This window comes from Carassius carassius, unplaced genomic scaffold (assembly GCF_963082965.1).
Source record: "Carassius carassius unplaced genomic scaffold, fCarCar2.1 SCAFFOLD_60, whole genome shotgun sequence".
Taxonomy (NCBI): domain Eukaryota; kingdom Metazoa; phylum Chordata; class Actinopteri; order Cypriniformes; family Cyprinidae; genus Carassius; species Carassius carassius.
In genome coordinates, this window is record NW_026775084.1 from 500,001 (window position 1) to 507,500 (window position 7,500).

Here is a 7,500-nt window from a genome sequence, read left to right on the forward strand (position 1 = left end):
TCCGAGATCAGACGAGATCGGGCATAGCCATGCTGGTATGGCCGTAAGCGAACGAGGCTGCAAAGAGAGGGCTATTTAAAGATCAGCCACTATAATCGGTATTTCCAGGTAGTCTCCCATCCAAGTACTAACTGGGCCCAAACCTGCTTAGATTCTGAGATTGGGCATTGACTCTTTATTTATTTAAAAAAAATGTTGCAAATTTATTACATAATTACTGAAAATTTCCAAAAGTACTAACCTGGCCCAAACCTGTTTCGGTTTTCTAAGACTGGGCATTGACTCTTTTTTTTTTTTTTTTTTTTGCAAGATTATTAGACAATTAGTGAAAATTTTCAAAAGTACTAACCAGGCCCAAACCTGTTTCGGTTTTCTAAGACTGGGCATTGACTCTTTTTTTCTTTTTTTTTTTTGCTAGATTATTAGACAATTAGTGAAAAGTTCCAAAACTACTAAACAGGCCCAGACCTGTTTCGGTTTTCTAAGACTGGGCATTGACTCTTTTTTTTTTTTTTTTTTTGCAAGATTATTAGACAATTAGTGAAAATTTTCAAAAGTACTAACCAGGCCCAAACCTGTTTCGGTTTTCTAAGACTGGGCATTGACTCTTTTTTTTTTTTTTTTTTTGCTAGGTTATTAGACAATTAGTGAAAAGTTCCAAAACTACTAAACAGGCCCAAACCTGTTTCGGTTTTCTAAGACTGGGCATTGACTCTTTTTTTTTTTTTTTTTTTATTTATGCAAAACTCTTAGATAATTACTGAAATATTCCAAAAGTACTAGGCTGCAAAGAGAGGGCTATTTAAAGATCAGCCACTATAACCGCCAGTGCATTATATAAGTAGAGAAGGAAACCTAAAAGCACCTGGTATTCCCAGGCGGTCTCCCATCCAAGTACTAACCAGGCCCAAACCTGCTTAGCTTCCGAGATCAGACGAGATCGGGCATAGCCAGGCTGGTATGGCCGTAAGCGAAGGAGGCTGCAAAGAGAGGGCTATTTAAAGATCAGCCACTATAATCGGTATTTCCAAGCAGTCTCCCATCCAAGTACTAACTGGGCCCAAACCTGCTTAGATTCTGAGATTGGGCATTGACTCTTTATTTATTTAATTTTTTTTTTTGCAAATTTATTACATAATTACTGAAAATTTCCAAAAGTACTAACCAGGCCCAAACCTGTTTCGGTTTTCTAAGACTGGGCATTGACTCTTTTTTTTTTTTTTTTTTTTTTTTTTGCTAGATTATTAGACAATTAATGAAAAGTTCCAAAACTACTAAACAGGCCCAAACCTGTTTCGGTTTTCTAAGACTGGGCATTGACTCTTTTTTTTTTTTTTTTTTTTTATTTATGCAAAACTCTTAGATAATTACTGAAAAATTCCAAAAGTACTGGGCTGCAAAGAGAGGGCTATTTAAAGATCAGCCACTATAACCGCCAGTGCATTATATAAGTAGAGAAGGAAACCTAAAAGCTTACAGCACCTGGTATTCCCAGGCGGTCTCCCATCCAAGTACTAACCAGGCCCAAACCTGCTTAGCTTCCGAGATCAGACGAGATCGGGCATAGCCAGGCTGGTATGGCCGTAAGCGAAGGAGGCTGCAAAGAGAGGGCTATTTAAAGATCAGCCACTATAACTGCCAGTGCATTATATAAGTAGAGAAGGAAACCTAAAAGCTTACAGCACCTGGTATTCCAAGGCGGTCTCCCATCCAAGTACTAACCAGGCCCAAACCTGCTTAGCTTCCGAGATCAGACGAGATCGGGCATAGCCATGCTGGTATGGCCGTAAGCGAACGAGGCTGCAAAGAGAGGGCTATTTAAAGATCAGCCACTATAATCGGTATTTCCAGGTAGTCTCCCATCCAAGTACTAACTGGGCCCAAACCTGCTTAGATTCTGAGATTGGGCATTGACTCTTTATTTATTTAAAAAAATTTTTGCAAATTTATTACATAATTACTGAAAATTTCCAAAAGTACTAACCTGGCCCAAACCTGTTTCGGTTTTCTAAGACTGGGCATTGACTCTTTTTTTTTTTTTTTTTTTTGCAAGATTATTAGACAATTAGTGAAAATTTTCAAAAGTACTAACCAGGCCCAAACCTGTTTCGGTTTTCTAAGACTGGGCATTGACTCTTTTTTTCTTTTTTTTTTTTGCTAGATTATTAGACAATTAGTGAAAAGTTCCAAAACTACTAAACAGGCCCAGACCTGTTTCGGTTTTCTAAGACTGGGCATTGACTCTTTTTTTTTTTTTTTTTTTGCAAGATTATTAGACAATTAGTGAAAATTTTCAAAAGTACTAACCAGGCCCAAACCTGTTTCGGTTTTCTAAGACTGGGCATTGACTCTTTTTTTTTTTTTTTTTTTTGCTAGGTTATTAGACAATTAGTGAAAAGTTCCAAAACTACTAAACAGGCCCAAACCTGTTTCGGTTTTCTAAGACTGGGCATTGACTCTTTTTTTTTTTTTTTTTTTTTATTTATGCAAAACTCTTAGATAATTACTGAAATATTCCAAAAGTACTAGGCTGCAAAGAGAGGGCTATTTAAAGATCAGCCACTATAACCGCCAGTGCATTATATAAGTAGAGAAGGAAACCTAAAAGCTTACAGCACCTGGTATTCCCAGGCGGTCTCCCATCCAAGTACTAACCAGGCCCAAACCTGCTTAGCTTCCGAGATCAGACGAGATCGGGCATAGCCAGGCTGGTATGGCCGTAAGCGAAGGAGGCTGCAAAGAGAGGGCTATTTAAAGATCAGCCACTATAATCGGTATTTCCAAGCAGTCTCCCATCCAAGTACTAACTGGGCCCAAACCTGCTTAGATTCTGAGATTGGGCATTGACTCTTTATTTATTTAATTTTTTTTTTTGCAAATTTATTACATAATTACTGAAAATTTCCAAAAGTACTAACCAGGCCCAAACCTGTTTCGGTTTTCTAAGACTGGGCATTGACTCTTTTTTTTTTTTTTTTTTTTTTTTTGCTAGATTATTAGACAATTAATGAAAAGTTCCAAAACTACTAAACAGGCCCAAACCTGTTTCGGTTTTCTAAGACTGGGCATTGACTCTTTTTTTTTTTTTTTTTTTTTATTTATGCAAAACTCTTAGATAATTACTGAAAAATTCCAAAAGTACTGGGCTGCAAAGAGAGGGCTATTTAAAGATCAGCCACTATAACCGCCAGTGCATTATATAAGTAGAGAAGGAAACCTAAAAGCTTACAGCACCTGGTATTCCCAGGCGGTCTCCCATCCAAGTACTAACCAGGCCCAAACCTGCTTAGCTTCCGAGATCAGACGAGATCGGGCATAGCCAGGCTGGTATGGCCGTAAGCGAAGGAGGCTGCAAAGAGAGGGCTATTTAAAGATCAGCCACTATAATCGGTATTTCCAAGCAGTCTCCCATCCAAGTACTAACTGGGCCCAAACCTGCTTAGATTCTGAGATTGGGCATTGACTCTTTATTTATTTAATTTTTTTTTTTGCAAATTTATTACATAATTACTGAAAATTTCCAAAAGTACTAACCAGGCCCAAACCTGTTTCGGTTTTCTAAGACTGGGCATTGACTCTTTTTTTTTTTTTTTTTTTTTTTTTTGCTAGATTATTAGACAATTAATGAAAAGTTCCAAAACTACTAAACAGGCCCAAACCTGTTTCGGTTTTCTAAGACTGGGCATTGACTCTTTTTTTTTTTTTTTTTTTTTATTTATGCAAAACTCTTAGATAATTACTGAAAAATTCCAAAAGTACTGGGCTGCAAAGAGAGGGCTATTTAAAGATCAGCCACTATAACCGCCAGTGCATTATATAAGTAGAGAAGGAAACCTAAAAGCTTACAGCACCTGGTATTCCCAGGCGGTCTCCCATCCAAGTACTAACCAGGCCCAAACCTGCTTAGCTTCCGAGATCAGACGAGATCGGGCATAGCCAGGCTGGTATGGCCGTAAGCGAAGGAGGCTGCAAAGAGAGGGCTATTTAAAGATCAGCCACTATAACTGCCAGTGCATTATATAAGTAGAGAAGGAAACCTAAAAGCTTACAGCACCTGGTATTCCAAGGCGGTCTCCCATCCAAGTACTAACCAGGCCCAAACCTGCTTAGCTTCCGAGATCAGACGAGATCGGGCATAGCCATGCTGGTATGGCCGTAAGCGAACGAGGCTGCAAAGAGAGGGCTATTTAAAGATCAGCCACTATAATCGGTATTTCCAGGTAGTCTCCCATCCAAGTACTAACTGGGCCCAAACCTGCTTAGATTCTGAGATTGGGCATTGACTCTTTATTTATTTAAAAAAAATTTTGCAAATTTATTACATAATTACTGAAAATTTCCAAAAGTACTAACCTGGCCCAAACCTGTTTCGGTTTTCTAAGACTGGGCATTGACTCTTTTTTTTTTTTTTTTTTTTGCAAGATTATTAGACAATTAGTGAAAATTTTCAAAAGTACTAACCAGGCCCAAACCTGTTTCGGTTTTCTAAGACTGGGCATTGACTCTTTTTTTCTTTTTTTTTTTTGCTAGATTATTAGACAATTAGTGAAAAGTTCCAAAACTACTAAACAGGCCCAGACCTGTTTCGGTTTTCTAAGACTGGGCATTGACTCTTTTTTTTTTTTTTTTTTTGCAAGATTATTAGACAATTAGTGAAAATTTTCAAAAGTACTAACCAGGCCCAAACCTGTTTCGGTTTTCTAAGACTGGGCATTGACTCTTTTTTTTTTTTTTTTTTTGCTAGGTTATTAGACAATTAGTGAAAAGTTCCAAAACTACTAAACAGGCCCAAACCTGTTTCGGTTTTCTAAGACTGGGCATTGACTCTTTTTTTTTTTTTTTTTTTTATTTATGCAAAACTCTTAGATAATTACTGAAATATTCCAAAAGTACTAGGCTGCAAAGAGAGGGCTATTTAAAGATCAGCCACTATAACCGCCAGTGCATTATATAAGTAGAGAAGGAAACCTAAAAGCTTACAGCACCTGGTATTCCCAGGCGGTCTCCCATCCAAGTACTAACCAGGCCCAAACCTGCTTAGCTTCCGAGATTGGGCATTGACTCTTTATTTATTTAATTTTTTTTGCAAGATTATTAGACAATTAGTGAAAATTTTCAAAAGTACTAACCAGGCCCAAACCTGTTTCGGTTTTCTAAGACTGGGCATTGACTCTTTTTTTTTTTTTTTTTTTTTTTTGCTAGGTTATTAGACAATTAGTGAAAAGTTCCAAAACTACTAAACAGGCCCAAACCTGTTTCGGTTTTCTAAGACTGGGCATTGACTCTTTTTTTTTTTTTTTTTTTTATTTATGCAAAACTCTTAGATAATTACTGAAATATTCCAAAAGTACTAGGCTGCAAAGAGAGGGCTATTTAAAGATCAGCCACTATAACCGCCAGTGCATTATATAAGTAGAGAAGGAAACCTAAAAGCTTACAGCACCTGGTATTCCCAGGCGGTCTCCCATCCAAGTACTAACCAGGCCCAAACCTGCTTAGCTTCCGAGATCAGACGAGATCGGGCATAGCCAGGCTGGTATGGCCGTAAGCGAAGGAGGCTGCAAAGAGAGGGCTATTTAAAGATCAGCCACTATAATCGGTATTTCCAAGCAGTCTCCCATCCAAGTACTAACTGGGCCCAAACCTGCTTAGATTCTGAGATTGGGCATTGACTCTTTATTTATTTAAATTTTTTTTTTGCAAATTTATTACATAATTACTGAAAATTTCCAAAAGTACTAACCAGGCCCAAACCTGTTTCGGTTTTCTAAGACTGGGCATTGACTCTTTTTTTTTTTTTTTTTTTTTATTTATGCAAAACTCTTAGATAATTACTGAAAAATTCCAAAAGTACTGGGCTGCAAAGAGAGGGCTATTTAAAGATCAGCCACTATAACCGCCAGTGCATTATATAAGTAGAGAAGGAAACCTAAAAGCTTACAGCACCTGGTATTCCCAGGCGGTCTCCCATCCAAGTACTAACCAGGCCCAAACCTGCTTAGCTTCCGAGATCAGACGAGATCGGGCATAGCCAGGCTGGTATGGCCGTAAGCGAAGGAGGCTGCAAAGAGAGGGCTATTTAAAGATCAGCCACTATAATCGGTATTTCCAAGCAGTCTCCCATCCAAGTACTAACTGGGCCCAAACCTGCTTAGATTCTGAGATTGGGCATTGACTCTTTATTTATTTAATTTTTTTTTTTGCAAATTTATTACATAATTACTGAAAATTTCCAAAAGTACTAACCAGGCCCAAACCTGTTTCGGTTTTCTAAGACTGGGCATTGACTCTTTTTTTTTTTTTTTTTTTTTTTTTTTGCTAGATTATTAGACAATTAATGAAAAGTTCCAAAACTACTAAACAGGCCCAAACCTGTTTCGGTTTTCTAAGACTGGGCATTGACTCTTTTTTTTTTTTTTTTTTTTTTTTTTATTTATGCAAAACTCTTAGATAATTACTGAAAAATTCCAAAAGTACTGGGCTGCAAAGAGAGGGCTATTTAAAGATCAGCCACTATAACCGCCAGTGCATTATATAAGTAGAGAAGGAAACCTAAAAGCTTACAGCACCTGGTATTCCCAGGCGGTCTCCCATCCAAGTACTAACCAGGCCCAAACCTGCTTAGCTTCCGAGATCAGACGAGATCGGGCATAGCCAGGCTGGTATGGCCGTAAGCGAAGGAGGCTGCAAAGAGAGGGCTATTTAAAGAACAGCCACTATAATCAGTATTTCCAAGCAGTCTCCCATCCAAGTACTAACTGGGCCCAAACCTGCTTAGATTCTGAGATTGGGCATTGACTCTTTATTTATTTAATTTTTTTTTTTGCAAATTTATTACATAATTACTGAAAATTTCCAAAAGTACTAACCAGGCCCAAACCTGTTTCGGTTTTCTAAGACTGGGCATTGACTCTTTTTTTTTTTTTTGCTAGATTATTAGACAATTAATGAAAAGTTCCAAAACTACTAAACAGGCCCAAACCTGTTTCGGTTTTCTAAGACTGGGCATTGACTCTTTTTTTTTTTTTTTTTTTTTATTTATGCAAAACTCTTAGATAATTACTGAAAAATTCCAAAAGTACTGGGCTGCAAAGAGAGGGCTATTTAAAGATCAGCCACTATAACCGCCAGTGCATTATATAAGTAGAGAAGGAAACCTAAAAGCTTACAGCACCTGGTATTCCCAGGCGGTCTCCCATCCAAGTACTAACCAGGCCCAAACCTGCTTAGCTTCCGAGATCAGACGAGATCGGGCATAGCCAGGCTGGTATGGCCGTAAGCGAAGGAGGCTGCAAAGAGAGGGCTATTTAAAGATCAGCCACTATAACTGCCAGTGCATTATATAAGTAGAGAAGGAAACCTAAAAGCTTACAGCACCTGGTATTCCAAGGCGGTCTCCCATCCAAGTACTAACCAGGCCCAAACCTGCTTAGCTTCCGAGATCAGACGAGATCGGGCATAGCCATGCTGGTATGTCCGTAAGCGAACGAGGCTGCAAAG

The 7,500-nt window shown here is 38.3% G+C and overlaps 13 non-coding genes across 13 annotated transcripts in view; all 13 read right to left on the minus strand.

The window, feature by feature from the left end:
• LOC132136009 (5S ribosomal RNA) overlaps positions 1-49 on the minus strand; it is a 119-nt gene extending 70 nt beyond the window's left edge. Inside the window, exon 1 of the ribosomal RNA XR_009430918.1 lies at positions 1-49. This exon is cut by the window's left edge and continues 70 nt beyond it. This is a non-coding gene — a ribosomal RNA (5S ribosomal RNA).
• Positions 50-853: 804 nt separating this feature from the next.
• Positions 854-972, minus strand: LOC132136243 (5S ribosomal RNA). Its single transcript, XR_009431139.1, has one exon. It is a non-coding gene; the product is annotated as a 5S ribosomal RNA (ribosomal RNA).
• Positions 973-1,470: 498 nt separating this feature from the next.
• On the minus strand, positions 1,471-1,589 carry LOC132136612 (5S ribosomal RNA). Its single transcript, XR_009431469.1, has one exon. It is a non-coding gene; the product is annotated as a 5S ribosomal RNA (ribosomal RNA).
• An 84-nt stretch (positions 1,590-1,673) lies between these two features.
• Positions 1,674-1,792, minus strand: LOC132136010 (5S ribosomal RNA). Its single transcript, XR_009430919.1, has one exon. It is a non-coding gene; the product is annotated as a 5S ribosomal RNA (ribosomal RNA).
• An 814-nt stretch (positions 1,793-2,606) lies between these two features.
• LOC132136613 (5S ribosomal RNA) lies at positions 2,607-2,725 on the minus strand. The gene has a single exon (XR_009431470.1). It is a non-coding gene; the product is annotated as a 5S ribosomal RNA (ribosomal RNA).
• Positions 2,726-3,222: 497 nt separating this feature from the next.
• Positions 3,223-3,341, minus strand: LOC132136614 (5S ribosomal RNA). The gene has a single exon (XR_009431471.1). It is a non-coding gene; the product is annotated as a 5S ribosomal RNA (ribosomal RNA).
• Positions 3,342-3,839: 498 nt separating this feature from the next.
• Positions 3,840-3,958, minus strand: LOC132136615 (5S ribosomal RNA). The gene has a single exon (XR_009431472.1). It is a non-coding gene; the product is annotated as a 5S ribosomal RNA (ribosomal RNA).
• Positions 3,959-4,042: 84 nt separating this feature from the next.
• Positions 4,043-4,161, minus strand: LOC132136011 (5S ribosomal RNA). The gene has a single exon (XR_009430920.1). It is a non-coding gene; the product is annotated as a 5S ribosomal RNA (ribosomal RNA).
• Positions 4,162-5,431: 1,270 nt separating this feature from the next.
• LOC132136616 (5S ribosomal RNA) lies at positions 5,432-5,550 on the minus strand. The gene has a single exon (XR_009431473.1). It is a non-coding gene; the product is annotated as a 5S ribosomal RNA (ribosomal RNA).
• Positions 5,551-5,934: 384 nt separating this feature from the next.
• Positions 5,935-6,053, minus strand: LOC132136617 (5S ribosomal RNA). The gene has a single exon (XR_009431474.1). It is a non-coding gene; the product is annotated as a 5S ribosomal RNA (ribosomal RNA).
• Positions 6,054-6,557: 504 nt separating this feature from the next.
• LOC132136619 (5S ribosomal RNA) lies at positions 6,558-6,676 on the minus strand. The gene has a single exon (XR_009431476.1). It is a non-coding gene; the product is annotated as a 5S ribosomal RNA (ribosomal RNA).
• Positions 6,677-7,162: 486 nt separating this feature from the next.
• LOC132136620 (5S ribosomal RNA) lies at positions 7,163-7,281 on the minus strand. Its single transcript, XR_009431477.1, has one exon. It is a non-coding gene; the product is annotated as a 5S ribosomal RNA (ribosomal RNA).
• An 84-nt stretch (positions 7,282-7,365) lies between these two features.
• On the minus strand, positions 7,366-7,484 carry LOC132136226 (5S ribosomal RNA). The gene has a single exon (XR_009431122.1). It is a non-coding gene; the product is annotated as a 5S ribosomal RNA (ribosomal RNA).
• Positions 7,485-7,500: the final 16 nt, after the last annotated feature.